The 18,170-nt window shown below is 38.1% G+C and overlaps 1 long non-coding RNA gene across 6 annotated transcripts; it reads left to right on the top strand.

The window, feature by feature from the left end:
* The first annotated feature begins 60 nt into the window (after nucleotides 1-60).
* On the top strand, nucleotides 61-10,819 carry LOC309692835. 6 transcript variants are annotated; one of them, XR_014272472.1, is made up of 6 exons: nucleotides 61-538; nucleotides 2,256-2,416; nucleotides 2,482-2,697; nucleotides 3,734-8,111; nucleotides 10,333-10,377; nucleotides 10,560-10,819. It is a non-coding gene; the product is annotated as an uncharacterized lncRNA (long non-coding RNA). The 6 variants fall into 6 exon arrangements; XR_014272473.1 differs by lacking the exon at nucleotides 61-538 and adding an exon at nucleotides 896-1,258; XR_014272474.1 differs by lacking the exon at nucleotides 61-538 and adding an exon at nucleotides 896-1,258 and having other exon boundaries at nucleotides 1,761-2,416.
* Nucleotides 10,820-18,170: the final 7,351 nt, after the last annotated feature.

Below are 18,170 nucleotides of genomic sequence, written 5' to 3'. Positions count from 1 at the left end.
AGGGGAGTGGGGGTGTGTGATTGAGGGGGTGGGGGAGCTGCTAAAAGCTGTGAACTTCCCTTCTGTGTTTCATCTTGATGCATTCTCAATCATCCAGGGAAATAAATCTCCAAAAGTCACCAACTTGGAGTGTTTCAGTTTGCCATCTTAGGGAGAAATCAACACACATGGGTGTATTTCCTTTGTTGCTGAGATTTATTGATAAAAACAGTACAAAAAACCAACCATTTGTACACATATTTACAAATAATAATAAAAAGCGAGTGAGTACATTACAACATTTTCAGCAATCACTCACAATCCTGGCATCCATCACATCCACGCCACACTTTGTTTTGTTGTAAAGGGTGACAGTGTTTGGCTTCCTTTTGGTAGTGTTATCAGTCTGAACCACGCTGTGCATGCTGCTTGACCTTCCCATTGCTCACAATTTGAATTTGTTCACACTGCAGATGAGGAGACTACTTCTCCACCGAAAAAGAGAGCTTGTTTGGGGACTGAGACAGCGAAAGATGGCACAGTGCGGCGTGAAGAACAGGTGGGGACCTGTCAGCACATGCGAGTGAAATTCTTGTGTGCGAGCCCCACAAGCAACAGAGATGTGCAAACACAACAACACAAACGAGCAAAATACAAGAATGGCCAACCTGAAACTAATAAATATATGTACAATATATAATAGTGTATGCATTTCTGGATGTGTATACTAAATATTTTCCTACGTGTGTGTGTGTGTGTGTGTGTGTGTGTGTATACACATTTTTACAAATTAAATAGTAAAAAAATAAAATAAAATAATAATAATAATAATAATAATAATAAAATATATAAAATATACAGAGTTGAATATGTGCAAAACAAGTGGCATTTATATACAGTGGCGTTTGCAGGGTTACTGAAGTTGGACTACCTGGTATATAATGTTGTGCTACGTGATTGCTAGCGACACAGGTTTGTTAGCATAACATTAGCACAGTGAAGCTGGAGGATGAACGCCAGCTTCACTTTTTTCCACTTGATAAAAGTTAACGTGAGGGATTCTGGTGGTTAGGGACAAATGCAATGGCATAGCGATGACCTCTGCTCCTGTTTTGGGTTTTTATATTTTGCTTTATTCGTCTTGTGATTTGTATTTAAACAGTCGTTTTTGGTCATCTTGTTTCTTCAATTTCTGCATTAATACTTCAGTTCCCATTTTATGGCTTCCTCTTAATTTTGCTTTTGTTACTTTTCCAATCAGCGTAAATGAGGAGGAATGGTGAGTCCTTGCACTGCTTTGCTTGTTTTCATTTGACTGAACTAACTTCATTAGAGTTATTTGATATTGTATTTTGCACTATCCTACTGTATATTACTGTAATAGTAGTATTCTTATTGTATATATGGTATATCTTATTCCTCTGTCTCTCTTGCTGCATTGAGTATGTGTATGACTAAAGAATTTCCCTCGGGATAAATAAAGTTCTTCTTATCTTATCCTTAAGATTTGTACAACAAAGTATTTTCAGTTTTAAGCTGGAAGAATGGGGTTTTGCACAGCTTATCATGTTAATGCAAGGAAAAAAGGGCACGTAGCGCATCGGTGATGTGTTCACTAATATAGAACTAAAATGTGTGTTACCTTAAAATGAGCAAATCCTTTGTCACAAAGTTGTATATGAATACTGCTCATTGTATAAATTCAGTCATTTTAAAGTCTATCAAAAACAAGTCAAATCCTGACAATATTAATGAGACGTTTCTAAAATTCTTCTACACAGATGGTCTGAATTTGTGAAGCGAGTGGTATCGCTCTCCGTCCCCGGCAGTCTGCTCCTCCTTGTTTTTTCTAAGCCACGATTAGGCTCGTTGAGAGCAGGCATGTGCATGCAGACAGTGTTTGTTTTTACATCTGGTGGGTAACGTCCCTCCCTATATTTTTGGAACAGTACCTCTGAAGCTTGATTTAGATTTCTGCAGGAAATTTACGTTCTAACTTCAGATGTAACACCTCTTAACACTAAACCGGTCCATTCCACACTGTTGTTTCCAGTTACAGCATATATTTCCTGCTGAAGCATATTTCAGGCATAAGACAGAAACATTACAAAAATATACACCTGCAGGCCACTCTATTGTCTTTATTTGACTAAATGCACTAAATTGCTGCCACAAGCTTTTGAACACATGTACCTAATAAAGTGGCTGGTGAGTGTAAGAGTATCCTCAGTCCCAGCTTGGATAAAGACGTGTCTGTGTGTCTTTGTTCCCTGCAGTAGTGCCCTCTCCAGCTCAGTCATCATCCACATACCCCAGGACACTGTCTGAGCCAAAGAGATCATCGCCCACGTCAACACGCAGAAGACTCAGGTCAGCTATTATGCAGAGGCTATCTCAAGCTGCCAAAGACCAATCGCTCGCCAGTCTGGCTGACAAGGTACTAAAAGTGTTTGACGTTACGTGGGGACGCTTCATATTTCATTCATACCCTCTTCCTTTCAGACCCGTCAGCTGGTGACAGTGTGCGGCTGCAAGCTGCTAGCTTCAGCTATTTAGGCCCTGAACGCAGTACGGGGCGAGTACATCGCAACCAAAGCTTCTCCTTCCGCTGAGTCTGAACAAGTAGTGCTCCGCAATGACCAGGATACGCTGAGAGCAAAGTACAGCGGTCACAACAGCCAGTCGTCACTGCACGTGGACTGGCACGAAGAGGAGTGGGTGAGTTGATCAGCAGTTATTGGCTGTTTTCTGATTCCAGATTTTTTATTTCTTTAGCATGAGAACAGACAAGCTTAGTTTCTTGGCACACATTGTGGATACAGCTTAATATCTTAACTAGACTCTGAACTCTGTTTTTCTTTTCTTGTTGCTTCTTCTTCTTCTTGAGTCATCCCTCTCATGTTGATTTCCAGCTCAGGTCACTCCTTACTTTTAAGAAGTTGGAGGATTTGTGAGCAGATTTTTCCTTCACCATATCAGCCGACTTTATTCTAGAGAAAATACTCTTAAATGACTCTTCTTTAAAAAGTGTTCAGTGTTTTATGTCTGGTCCGTGTGTCATCTTTGTCTTTACAATGTTGCAGCAATACTGTAGTAATGATATGATATGATATACCTTTATTAGTCCCACAAGGGGAAATTTAATTGTTGGTTTAGTGTAAGCTCAGCTTTTTAACTAATGTAAGAAGTGTTATGACTGACTCGTTTTTAATACCTAAATCTGGCCTCAGTGCACAAACCTAAATGAATCGGTACATATGAAAGCGCCCAAGTCACAAGCTGTGTTCAAGGACATGGATAAAACAAAAAGGTTCAAATTTGTGCACAAAAACCCCACAAATCAGTGTCACTGTTTTAAAATCTGCTGCGAGACCGCTCTAAATGTCAGCTTTTTCTTTACGTAAAGACTGGGGTCTGTAACATATCAGCTCGTTTCTTATTTATTAAAGAACATGCCTGACACCAGGCTTTTGAGTTAACGGCTCCATTAGATCTCTGCAAGTATTTTTAAGTATTTTTAGGTTCTTTCCAGCAGGATTTGTGGCTAGTTCTGGAGCTTGACCCTAAAAGATTTCAGTGTGTCGGTGCTTCTGCTTTCCCTGTTGTCCTTCTGTTCCGTCTTTTTTTCTGTTTCTGTCAAATTTAAAAACAACTGCACTCTGAAATACACACTCTTTGCAAGATGTTGTCTAAACTAGTGGTTGGAAGGCATATTTGTGTTTGGTCTCTGATGGTTTATTTACACTTTTTGCAGGCCACGCCCACGGACTACAGAGCCACGATGAGCAACAAAGCCAAGAAGTCTATGGACTTCCTGCTGATGCAGGACACCGCCCCGACGATAGCCACGGACGTGTCACTGCAGTACCGCCTCGACATCGTCTTCTGCCAAACGGTCACCTACACATATTTTAATTATTGAATGTCTGAGCTGATGCGTTTATCCTGCAGTGACTCAGAGTGAAGGAGAAGGCCAAGAAGAAGTGTAAATATCATAAAAGCAAGGAGTTCAGAGCTCTACGACTTAGTGTCTTTATGGTATTTATGTGTGTAATGGAGACCAGGGGTTCCATTACCCTTACTTGTATTTTTATTAATTGACTGACTGATTTGTATTTAAAAACCATAATGAAGAAAAACACACACTGGTTGATTGTGATCTTTATTAGGTTTTTTGGGTTGTTATTTAAGTGACTCGTGAAAGGTGAAGAGACAGGGGGACTGGCCATCCTACCTGTGTCAGGAAAAGAACCCGTGTTAGAGCTGTTCACATTTAAACATTTGTCTGTAACCTAAATTAGTTGTATATGTAAAAAGAGAAGTGTTAACAGTACTCACTTTGTAAAGAGTAAAAGCAGCTCAATCACCTGCTTATGAGCTCCTGGAGCAAACCAATGTGCCAGGCTAGGGGAGTGTGTGTTGGAGTGATTTTGTTAAAAGTTGTCATTATTGTGCTTGGACCTTGTCTTGAACTGTATGTTCAGATATTTTTCTGTTCCTCCCCCACATGTAGGATGTTGGGGATGTTACTAGCTATAGTTTTCAACTGCAGGCACAATCTATGTAAGATTCTGGTTTCCTTATTTGGTAAGGAATGTTCACTTCCTGCCCTTTACAGTATGGGCTCACCATGTAAATGGTGGACTGTTAAAGAGGTTAAGCCATATACGAGGTTGAGGGGAGATACCCTTTTATGACTAGAGATGTGGTTAAAACGTTTGTAACCAGGAAGTCACGTATACAGACACACACACACACACACACACACACACACACACACAGTGCCTTAGCTTTTACCACACAACATATGGGGTTTACAATGGGCGGTTGTGTAACTGTTTTCATTCAATAAAAGGCTGGAGTTGGAGTTGTCTGAGTTTGGGTGTAGAGCTTGCAACTCTGAGAATCTGACCAGGCTTCCCCTGCACAAGTAAAAACCAATCGAACTCTGATTGTCTTACTTTGTTCTGAGTCAGCGAGGGCTGAAACCTAACTGTGTGGTTAAGGTGTTTTAATGCAGCGGTCCCCAACCGCCGGGCCACGGACCGTCGTTTGGTCGAGAGATGAGGCTCGGGTGTGAAATGTATGGTTTTCAGAGTTTTTATCGTTATTTTGTTATCGTTTTTATCGTTAACTCTGTTTTCCTGGGTCTTTCACGTGTGTTATGAATAAATCTTCTTTTTTTCCGGTACCGGTACTAGTTTTATTTTGTTGTATTTATCTGTGACACCTTAAAGGCCGGTCCATGAAAATATTGTCGGGCATAAACCGGTCCGTGGCGCAAAAAAGGTTGGGGACCGCTGTTTTAATGTATATAGAAGAGACTGAAGTTTATATGTTATGGAATTATTTATAGGACTTGTTCCAAATCTTCATATGTCTATGATGTGCTATATCGTGTTGGTTATATTGTAGTGGTTTTCTTATGGGGAGGGTTTTGTTTTCCTTTGGTTTGCTGACCCCCAGACTTGGTCTATTCCAGATGCTCACCTGAATCAGGTAGAGTATAACAGGAAGCCATTTGCTTTTCAGAAGGGTTGGATTCTTTGCTGTATCACCATGTGTTCTCATTAATAAAGTACATTTTACTCCAGTCTCGTGCTATTTTAGTGGAAGTGACCCATGACCGTCGGCCAAAACTGACAATATGACTATTAAAAGTCTGAGTAATACTGTAATTTTCTGCTGCTCATTCCTGTGCAACATCCCATTTGGCCTCCCGTCATATTTCTTTTCAAGATTTTCTTATTTAATCACTAGTGTACATATATTTATATTTATAGATACATATATATTTAGTCATCTTTTCTCTTTTACCACGTCTCTCTAATATTTTGCTCTTTACTATTTTTCTATTTTTTATTTTATTATATTTCTACTGTACCATGCTGCTGAGTGACTGCTGCTCGTCAAACACATTTCATTGCAATGTTGACCCTGTGCTAACTTGCATATGACAAATAAAACTGAAAACAGTAAAGGCAAAGGGAACACATCAAGTAAGGATTTCACACTCCCACTCACAACGGCACTTTCAAAGCATAAAGCCAAATATTTCAAAATTTCATTTTGAGGCATTTTAAAAATGAATGTGTTTGAGTTTCATTGCTCCAAAGCAATGTTTTCATATAAGCAAGACAACAACCAGTTTGCAACCATGTAAGTACAGTCCTCTATTGTAAACAGACGTGTTGGCAATCTGTCTGCGTTTATAAATTAGACAACAGTTATTTGCAGATCTTCATCAATCTGCCTGAGAGTGATTGCAGTCGGTCTGAGTTGGACTGCAACTGTTTTGAGTCAGGTTGCCTCCAAGGAGGCAGTTTATTATTTTCCTTTCCTAGTTGGAGAGATGGCTGTTGTTTTGTTTTTACTGTAGTGTGCTGGGCCATTAATGGCTCAGGGGCTGCAGCGTATCCGCGCCAACACCTAAGGCCAACGTGGAATCACCGGTCAGACTAACATAAAGAAAAAATCTGTTAAATTACACATTTGTATTCATTAAGTCACAGACAATGAAAACAAGCAGAAATCAAGATGTAATATTTTTATAATTTTATTGATGTTAAATTAAAGTCCCAGCTTAGTTATGTTGTCAGTGCAAGTCACTTCAATCTGTATAGCACCAAAGGAAACAATGGTGTTTTCAAGGTGCTTCACACTGTAAGGTAACAACTTACAGTATTAAAAAGAAAACCCCAAAAGAACAAACCCCTCTGAGCAAGCACGAGGCGACAGTGGGAAGGAAAAACTCCCTTTTAAGAGGAAGAAACCTTCGACAGAACCAGGCTCAGGGCGGGGTGGCCATCTGCCGCGACCATTCCTGGGGATTTCAAAAATGACTTGATCTGATCTAAATGTAAAACTAGCTAATTTAAAGTGTCCAGTGAGTTTTAGAAAATATCTTGCTGTTGATATCACGATGTCACTATAAAGGGGAAACTTTGTTTCCTCCCTTAAACCTCCCAAAAAATGCACGCACCGATGAGAAGCACTTAGATATGCAACTTGGTTCTGTGAATATCTTTCTTTTGAAAGTTTTAACAATATCTTCATCAAGATCTTGGACGTTTAATTGCCAGAATGTCACAATAACCGCTGCATGCTTCCATCTTTTACAGAGGGATTTGAAAACCCTCTCGCTGAGTTTCTTGAACTTCTCTGGGGGGATTTTGTCGTATTCTGCCCTGATTTCAGTCCAGATTTTCATGGTAAGCCGGTTGGAGATAGCTTCAGCATCTTCAATGATGAAGACTGTGCCTGATTTTTTTGCAACCCGGGAAATCAGTCCTTCCACAAAGCTTTCCACTGAAAGTCTGCATCTTTCTTTCTTTTCATATGATTCCAGTCTATCGATAATTGTTACTGCCAACAGGTGTTCTTGGAATACTGAAGTAGTTATGATATTAAACATTGGTTGTCCCATTAAATTCATTGAATCCTCCTCCCCACTCCTCCCCAATGATATTAGTGACAATTTATGTAATTTGTCACAAATATCAGTGAAAATGGCATTAGCAATGCAGTCAAAATAATTCTGCACTTTTCGGTCTAAATGCAAATCCATCCACTTGAATTTGTCCAAGAGTAGATCCAACAAACGTTTTTGGTGAGAATGAGGGCACTTTAAAAGTTTACCAAGCTTTGAAAGCACAGCCTGAATTAATGTCTCTAACAAGGTGTTTTCAGGTGGCTCACAGTCTACAGAAGATCTGTGATTCTGTATCTTTTTATATGACTCCGTTTGACTTATGTTTGTTAACGGTGGGATGCTGGCTTCATGTTCAACACAGGATTTCTGCTGCTGGGGATCTGGAATTGGATTGTTTTCTGCTTTTGCAGCACTGTGTTGGTCAGCATTTTGACAGCGTTCTTCTGTGTTAGCTGTTTCTTGGCTGTTAGCATCTATATTCTGTGCTGTATCAAACTCCTGCTCAGCAGAATCGTCCAAAAATTTCACAGGTGACAAAAACGTTTTGCCAGTGGTGGTGTGGACAGAACAGTTTTGATGTACAGGGGAGTTCTGGGAAGACCTCAGTGGTGATACTGCTCCTGACTGTTCACACAGGTCCATTACGTCCTCTACAAAACCTGCAAGCCGCTTAGCGGTGGAGCAATCCGGATAGCCTGAGGTAAGCTCTTCCCACTGCTTGTACGAAAAATCACTGAACAAGTTATTCAAGAGGGATACTAAAGCATGTACTGTAGAATTATCCCGATTGGTCTGAACTGTTTCATCATTTGTCATTGTGTTACAGTTTGAGCTTGCCATTTCACTTTTTTGTTTTTTATGCCTAAAATGTTGTTTTGTGTTAAACTCCGTGTTTGAACGTTTAAAGCGCTGCTGTCCCGCTGTATGAATGCGTTTCAACTGAACAGCCAGGTCTATATATAAGGTCGGTTTCATTGTAACGTCACCAGTCAAAGGACTGGCCCGGCTCGTCATAACGAAAGGGGGCGGGACAAATCTGTTGCTTAGCAACTGAAAAAAAGGCACACCGCGCTGAATGCTACATCCGTCCTGCGACGGTACACCGCCTCCGCACCACCGTTTAAACATGAAGTGTGGATGTTAGAAGATCCCAAATATGGTGAGCTACTGGAAAATTACTCACGTTTTTGTTCTTGAGAGTGAGCGATAATAAGCGACATTTTATTGAGAAATTACAGTAGTCTGTCTGTTTCTCTTCATAGCTCTTTTCAAAACACGGTTACCTTTGGTTTGTTTGGCTCGCAGCTTAAAACGTAGTTTCAGTGTTTTTGCCTTCTGTGATTAATTCTGGTTTGCCTGCTTTATGGAGCTCAAACCAAGGCAAAATTGAAGTATCAGTATTTAAATGTAAATAGACTCAAACTAGGAGTGGATCAAAGGGGGTCCTTTCAGGTGCCAAATCTCCACTGCTAACATTTTATGCATGTTTAGCTTAATTGTAGAAAAGGTGCTTGTAATAATGTTTGGGTGAATAGGTGAATGAGGCATGTTGTATAAAGCGCTTTTTAATGCACGAGCAAAATACAAAAACCCTATATAAAAAGCAGTCAGTTTACCATTTATGTATTTGTTCCATTGAACGCTTCTGTGAAAATCAATTTGATACTTGTTCAAATAAAAAATTTGAATCGATTAGTTGTTTTCTCAACATTTATTAATCGACTATATGCAGAAAACTGTGACACTGTGGAACCCTTATTTTAAAGACCTCGTAGTTTGATAGTTTGCTCCCTGACCGTGGTTCTGCCAGAGGGTGCTTCCTGTTAAAAGTGAGTTGTTCCTTCCCACTGTATTGAGGTTTTTTCTTTTTAATTGTAGACTTTCTACCTTACAATCTATACCACCTCGAGGAGAATGTTGTTGTGATTCAGCTCTGCATAAATACAATTAAATCGAATTAAGTGGGTTCAGCTAATTTGTGAAATAAATGTGAGTGACACGGTAAGTAATAGCCTGCATGTAACTCATTGTAAGAAGAGCAATATCGCCCCCTCCTGGTTCAACTTTTTTTTCTTTGCAGTAATCTTTCCAATAATAATACATATGCACTAACCTCATGCTTGCTGTTAACAATAGCCTAAAGACATAAAATCAAGTTTAGTTTTTTCTTTAAGTTTATGTTTTTTATATGGTTGGCATTTATTTTGTTTCTTTTTAATAATTATATTGATTCTATTGATTGTTTGCCAAGCACTGAGGTCTCTGCTTAGACTGTGCTACTGGGATCACTGATTTAAAAATGAGGCAAAAGCACCAAAGTTGTGCTCAAAAACAGTACAGTGAGCTACAACCTGTTGCTGTAGTAATTCTAACACACTTATTGTTTTTAAATACATACATGTTTAGTTTTTTTAAACCTAATTATATAATTTTTTTTGCAAAAGTGTCACCTAAACACCCAAATATACGTAATTCAAAACTTACTTTAATTATTACCCATTTGGCTGGTAACATGGACCCAGTCTGATGGATAGTTACTGAACAGATAGTCTTTTCTTTAAAGGCTGCAGTCAAAGCAAATCATTGTAAAAACAAGACAAGTCAATAAAAAACAAGTAATAGCTATAATATTAAACTACAATAGAGAGAAAATCCAGTAAATATAATTATATTATGTAAAAAAATATACAAATATTTACCTCTAATTTAAAAAGACATTACAAGGGTACTAGTTTCATTTTAATCTAAACATAATCTAAATTGACACTAAATCAGTTTAAATATTACAGCTGAAGGTGATTTTAATAAATGTACTGCTGCTTGACTTTGTTTTACTACTGCAGTATAATTTATCATGTACAAAAGCTCCAAATGTTGTTTCTCTGACTTAATGTTCTGATGACGTTTGTGTTATTTTGCAGGAAATAGTCAGGACCCAGATGAACCTGTGCTGGAATTCAGTGTGGGTGAGTAATATGAGCATTTATGAAGGCTGTCCATGACCCGTAATTAAATTTAGCGTCATTAGTCTTATTTTGTCTCTCAGTGCAGGTATGTAATGTGACAAAACCTCTAATGATCTGATATGTTTGGGATGGATGGGCTGTGAATTATATAGTGAATTGTCTTATTTTGTCGCTCTGTGCAGGCTAGGGCCTATTATATGCTGTAGCCTGAAGGCAGCTGAGTTGCAGAGGATGGAGTGATCACTGGCTTTCTACTTACAGGGTGGTGGGTCTCAGAGGACAATTGCTACCCCTGTTGAAGTGAACAACGTGTGGAGTGCAACTGGCTTTGTGGCATAGCTGGCTCTGGCCTTGGACTGTGTGTTTTTACTTTGTACCTAAATGGGACACTGGACTTTTAACTATTATTCATTGTGTTTATAAATAAAATTTTAGAATTTTATTGACTGTCATCTTTTTGCCCACGGCGGAGACGGTTGGTCAGACCTAGAATCTCTTTATGTGTGTGTGTGTGTGTGTAACATCAGCAGGGTTTTGCATAAAAGAGTGTGAGCAGGTCAAAAGGTCAATTCATTTATTGTAGTTTTATGGCAGCACCTTCTAGTGGCCTTGAAGCAAACAGTCTCCTAACTAAGCCATGGCATCTCCGGTCTCTCCTACTTTTGTGTGCTGTGCTGGAGGAGCAGCATTGGATCTAGTGATACTGAGTAAGCTGATTAGGACCGGCCTGGAGAAATGTGGTTTGCATGAAGTATCAGGAGAAAAACAACCTTGTATTGTAAAATAATAATACACGAATAATAAATACTTTTCATGACATTCAGATTTCTGGACTCACGAGTTCATAGAACATTAATGTTACGAAACATTGAGATAAGTCTTAAAACTACATTGTATACTTATTATTTATTTACTTTAATCAGATTTGACTGGTATTTTTAAACATTAAGTTTTTGTTCCTTCAACTATTGTATTTAAGCTTATGACTCACTCACAGTATGTTTATATAACTGTCTAAAAAACAGTGAGGATGTGGCCGCAGTGGCTGAGAAGCAAGAAGTTTGCTTTTTCTTTTTTTTTTCTTTTTTTTAAATTGGGAAGCATAAATGAACATACCAGAAAACCCTGCACGAAGGAGCCATATTTGTTTTTTGTGTGTGCATAAGATGAAGCTTTAGTATTATTACACATATGATAATGGTGTTAGCATGCAACACACAAACTCAAGTGGTGTTGCCAAGATAGTTGCTGACTGGCAAGAAACTTCTAGAAGAAATCTGGTGACAGTCCAAAGCACAAATGAACATGTTTAATACTCGTGCAAGACCCTGCGGGAAGGTGCCAGATTGCTGTATTTTGTGTGAATCAGGAAAAGTGCACGGTGATGACTAAAGCTTATAAAACATCTCTCTCCTTATGTGTGCATATATGAGAAAGAAAATTCTGCCAAAGCAACTTTAGCTTCTTGCAAGCATCAGTACACAAAGGATGCTAACACAAAGCTAGCCAAGAACCAAGAGTGATTTTAAACTAACTTTCACAGCACTGATTTCAGTTGTAATGTCAATTAGAATCCCAATTTGGCTTTTCTCCAGTCAGTGTTATGGTGAAATTTAACTTGTTCTTTTGTGTAATTGCACATGGCCCAGCAAAGGACCCCTTAGTAAGCTGTACAGCATAAGTTTTCAATTCACTTTTGTCAGAAAACTTCACAGTATGAGAAGTTACAGCACAGTTTCTCCAAACGTGTGGTTCTTTTTCAGCCAGCGTGCTTTTAGAGCATCTACATTAGCTCATGTAGTAAAAGTACAATCAGTAAGTGTACTTTAACATTTGAGATTCCGAGTCACTCTTGCTTAGATCATGTGAACTACATCATGAACCTTTCTTTGTATAATGCATCAAACGTGTTCAAATCAGTTTATTTTCAATTTATTTTAACTAATCTAGAGACAAGCAACTCCTTTTTAGCTTCTGTTATGTATTTACCTCTCACACCTTAATCTAGATGTTAGTGTTCTCAGAGTTAACATGTCTCATGTTGCCATGTTGTATTTCTAATACCCAGCCTCAGTGTTCGCCCTGTTGACCCTCAAATCCAAACACCAATGATCTAGATATTCACAACATTCATAAGGAGATTCTTAAGGTCTTAAGTTTTGTTGTTTTTATGTTTTACAAAAAAAAAACTTCACATTTTTTATATTTTTAAACGAAAGTGACATGCAAGGATATTTTTCTTTAGTGATGTTGCTTCAGCAATCTCAAATACTAATTATTCTGGGAATTTTTATGGTCAAACTATGTGATTTTCCAAATGTGTGTGTGTGTGGAGTAAAATGACCTTGTTCTTATGATGTTGTCACCGTGAATCATTTAGGATTAACAACACAAATTGTATCGATAGCAGAAACAGTCTTATAACTTATAATTCTCACACGTTACCGCTAGTTTTACAAACGCAGTCTTCTTCAGCTCTGTTTATGTAGCTTTTATGAAACTGATTTTCCATAGTACAAGTAGAATTTAATTTTTCTTTGCTCTCCAGTATAAATGCAATAATTTGCAGGCTTTTTACTGAAACTCTCACAATGCAACACTCAATGCTCAGAGCTTCATATATCAACAGCTCTGAAAATATCTTCTTTTTTAAAGTAATGTAGGACAGGATCTCTCACTCTCTGTGTCTCAAAAAACCCCCAACTAAACTGGCAATCACCACTAAACAAATGAAAGTAGTTTATGGCTTTTTTATCAGCTGCATTTCTTTCATTTATGTATTGATCCCATTGTTTATTGGTAATGCTTTTAGGTCACTGTTTTAGCATGTCTGCCTCACACTCCATTTAAACAGTTTAACAGATAGTGGGGTCTGGTAAGGAAGTTGGGGGGAAGCAGACAACTCCACAGGAAGAGTCTTTTTGTCTTTTCTCCACTGTAAAAGATAGCAAGGCAGTGTGAAACTTTCTTTGCGGGAAAGACAAAACTGAGAGCCATGCTAGGCTCAGTGAGAGACTCTGCTCACCCTCTGTCCCAGCGATGGCAGTCCCTCACCAAGCTTGATTTCTGTTCTTTGTCTTGATTAAAGAATGTTAGCTACCGCTCATCGCTTGTCTGCAGGCTTTATTAAACGGAAAACTTCCACAACAACCTCTAAACAGTGGTTTATGGCTTTTTGTCACCTGCAACATCATGTAACACTTGGATGTTAGATTCTTTTACCAGTCAGTGTTGTTAGCCCCAACCCCCAGGCTCCAGGTGTCTGAGCTCTAACCCTGGCTGCCAAATGTCCCCCTGAGGCCTTTGTGCTTTTTACCACCAGACTAAGTTTGTAGTCCTATCTACTAATATTATTTTATTTTTTTATTATAGCACAAGGTTCAGTTAGGTTACTACTTTGACTTCCTCAATTTGAGCACATTTCTGACCCGATACTTTATCAAGCTTTTACTCGAGTGTTTTTGACACTAGCAGCTGTACTTCTACTTAAGTGAAAATTGCCTGCAATTTTGCCACCTCAGTTGCCACTTTTCTGGAGTTTGTACACTTTTTATGTTGAAACGTTCAACGTTTTACGTGTTATCCTTGATCACAGTTCTAAACAAGTTAACTTTCTTCACTTCAAAGTAACCCAAAAAAGAAACTATATGTCCAGTTCTCTTTACTCCAAACCTGGTTTAAGGCTATGCTGTTGTTGTGATATGGCCATACAAATAATATTAAGTTTAATTGGCTGCTTCATGGCTACCTGTTCAGAGAATTTGCAGACTTTTATGGAAACTGTCACAATGTAACACTCTCACTGTCAAAACATGGTTGATCCATGTTTCTATGAACACTGATTAATATATCAACAGCTCTGAAAATCCTTTTTTTTTTTAAAGTAAAGCAGAACAGGATCTCTGTATCTCTAAAAATCCCAACAAAACTGGCAATCACCTCTAAACAAATGGAAGTAGTTTATGGATCTTTATCACCTGCAACACCATGTAACACCTAGATGTTAGACTCTTTTACCATCACATTTGCAAGGGTTTATGTGTTATCCTTGATCACAGTTCTAAATAAGTTAACTTTCTTGACATAAAAGTAGCCCAAAGAAGACAAATATATGTCCAGTTCTTTTTTACTCCAAACCTACTGATCGGAAAACATTATGTGATGCTGGAAGTTTTCATCCTATCCACCTGCAAAACAAGTTTACCTGTAAGCCAACACATTAGACGTAAGCAAATTTGTGAAATTCCTGAACAATGTGCTTTGTGGAGTAGCAGTAGTACTAGAACTAGTACTAGTAGTCCTAGTATTCTGCAGCAACCAGGCTTCAAGAGTGATCACTCTTCTGGCTTTCAAATGGTGAAAACATGTCACAGTCTTAACCGCAAATCAGAAATGTTGGTAAATTTAAAAAGGAATTTAAACGTCAGCTTTGACATAGACACAGACTTTATTAATGCCACACTCAGGAAATTCACATGTTACACATGATTTAGCTCACCTGCTAAATCCCCAGAGCAATAACCACATCAGCATCATTAGCCTGAGTGTTGATCCTCCAGGTGAGTGAGTGGAGTTGAGTGAGTGAGTGAGTGAGTGAGTGAGTGAGTGTGTGTGTGTGTGTGTGTGTGTGTGTGTGTGTGTGTGTGTGTGTGTGTGTGTGTGATCAGAGGTGAAGCTGCTTTCTGCAAAGTCTCATCAACAACATCTTTAGAAACAAACATCAACAACCAGGAAGAGTCTAAAAGCACTAAATATGAAACAGACCATTTACCATACCCAACACTGAGCTCCTGCACAGTCAGATGGAGTGAAACATAATGTCCCAGTGGTGTTCTGTTGGATTTAGCAGGTGAGCGTTGTTGCCAGTCAAAACCTTTTTTTGGAAACTCTTTACAAGAATCAATGTAATTATTTGTTTTACTTGAATCAAATGTATTGGTTTATATACCTGAAATAAAAATTTTTTTGGAAACCCGTTACATCAAATAAAACTTTCTTGGAAAAGCATTGCAAGAATCAATCGAGTTATTTGTTTTACCCCATTCAAATCTATTGGTTTCATTACATCAAATTAAATAATTTTGGAAACCCGTTACATCAAATAAAACTTTCTTGGAAACACTTTACAAGAATCAATGTAATTATTTGTTTTACTTGAATCAAATGTAATGGTTTATATACCTGAAATAAAACTTTTTTGGAAACCCTGTACATGAAGTAAAAGGTTTTTGATCTTGTAAGTTCTGGCTTTAATATTTTCAGCTGATAAAGTGAACTTCATACAAACTCTGTGTTAGAAAAATCAAACTGTGTCTCGTGCGGGTGTATTGTGACTGCTCCATCACAATGTATAATTTGACTTGTGAGGTACACACAACAAGGCCAACAAGAAAAAGTGAATTAGAGATTCATTACAAAATACAAAAAATAAAAATAAATAGTGCACAAATTTAAAACAAGCAAAACACCTATGCAAGAGTAACTACTAATGATTTACAAATACTTGTCATATACAACCAATACACTCAGAGAATTTTACCATATCAGTATAAAGCTCTCTGTAATTCCTGGACAGTTCGTGAAATAATTTAAAATTAAATCTGCACTTCAGTTAACTATTCTTTTTTAACAACAGGTTTATGTCTTAGATCTACGGATACAGCTAAAACACTCTGCTTGTATAATGCTGTATTCTCTCCCAGCTTATCCTTTTCTCACAACAGGGTGATTCCCAAAGTACGAGTCAATAAAACAATCACTCTAAAAACCAGAACAGAAAGATAAAGTTGCAAAATAAAAGATTAAGGATTGTGTTTTTATAGCATGTAGTAAACTATCCCCTTTTCTAACACAGAGTTTGTATGAAGTTCACTTTATCAGCTGAAAATATTAAAGCCAGAACTTACAAGATCAAAAACCTTTTACTTCATGTACAGGGTTTCCAAAAAAGTTTTATTTCAGGTATATAAACCAATACATTTGATTCAAGTAAAACAAATAATTACATTGATTCTTGTAAAGAGTTTCCAAAAAAAGGTTTTGACTGGCAACAACGCTCACCTGCTAAATCCAACAGAACACCACTGGGACATTATGTTTCACTCCATCTGACTGTGCAGGAGCTCAGTGTTGGGTATGGTAAATGGTCTGTTTCATATTTAGTGCTTTTAGACTCTTCCTGGTTGTTGATGTTTGTTTCTAAAGATGTTGTTGATGAGACTTTGCAGAAAGCAGCTTCACCTCTGATCACACACACACACACACACACACACACACACACACACACACACACACACACTCACTCACTCACTCACTCACTCACTCACTCACTCACTCAACTCCACTCACTCACCTGGAGGATCAACACTCAGGCTAATGATGCTGATGTGGTTATTGCTCTGGGGATTTAGCAGGTGAGCTAAATCATGTGTAACATGTGAATTTCCTGAGTGTGGCATTAATAAAGTCTGTGTCTATGTCAAAGCTGACGTTTAAATTCCTTTTTAAATTTACCAACATTTCTGATTTGCGGTTAAGACTGTGACATGTTTTCACCATTTGAAAGCCAGAAGAGTGATCACTCTTGAAGCCTGGTTGCTGCAGAATACTAGGACTACTAGTACTAGTTCTAGTACTACTGCTACTCCACAAAGCACATTGTTCAGGAATTTCACAAATTTGCTTACGTCTAATGTGTTGGCTTACAGGTAAACTTGTTTTGCAGGTGGATAGGATGAAAACTTCCAGCATCACATAATGTTTTCCGATCAGTAGGTTTGGAGTAAAAAAGAACTGGACATATATTTGTCTTCTTTGGGCTACTTTTATGTCAAGAAAGTTAACTTATTTAGAACTGTGATCAAGGATAACACATAAACCCTTGCAAATGTGATGGTAAAAGAGTCTAACATCTAGGTGTTACATGGTGTTGCAGGTGATAAAGATCCATAAACTACTTCCATTTGTTTAGAGGTGATTGCCAGTTTTGTTGGGATTTTTAGAGATACAGAGATCCTGTTCTGCTTTACTTTAAAAAAAAAAAGGATTTTCAGAGCTGTTGATATATTAATCAGTGTTCATAGAAACATGGATCAACCATGTTTTGACAGTGAGAGTGTTACATTGTGACAGTTTCCATAAAAGTCTGCAAATTCTCTGAACAGGTAGCCATGAAGCAGCCAATTAAACTTAATATTATTTGTATGGCCATATCACAACAACAGCATAGCCTTAAACCAGGTTTGGAGTAAAGAGAACTGGACATATAGTTTCTTTTTTGGGTTACTTTGAAGTGAAGAAAGTTAACTTGTTTAGAACTGTGATCAAGGATAACACGTAAAACGTTGAACGTTTCAACATAAAAAGTGTACAAACTCCAGAAAAGTGGCAACTGAGGTGGCAAAATTGCAGGCAATTTTCACTTAAGTAGAAGTACAGCTGCTAGTGTCAAAAACACTCGAGTAAAAGCTTGATAAAGTATCGGGTCAGAAATGTGCTCAAATTGAGGAAGTCAAAGTAGTAACCTAACTGAACCTTGTGCTATAATAAAAAAATAAAATAATATTAGTAGATAGGACTACAAACTTAGTCTGGTGGTAAAAAGCACAAAGGCCTCAGGGGGACATTTGGCAGCCAGGGTTAGAGCTCAGACACCTGGAGCCTGGGGGTTGGGGCTAACAACACTGACTGGTAAAAGAATCTAACATCCAAGTGTTACATGATGTTGCAGGTGACAAAAAGCCATAAACCACTGTTTAGAGGTTGTTGTGGAAGTTTTCCGTTTAATAAAGCCT

This window comes from Aulonocara stuartgranti, assembly GCF_965226115.1.
Source record: "Aulonocara stuartgranti genome assembly, chromosome: 17".
Classification (NCBI taxonomy): Eukaryota; Metazoa; Chordata; class Actinopteri; order Cichliformes; family Cichlidae; genus Aulonocara; species Aulonocara stuartgranti.
Note: the sequence above shows the minus strand (reverse complement) of the source record. Positions and strands in the feature narration are given on the sequence as shown.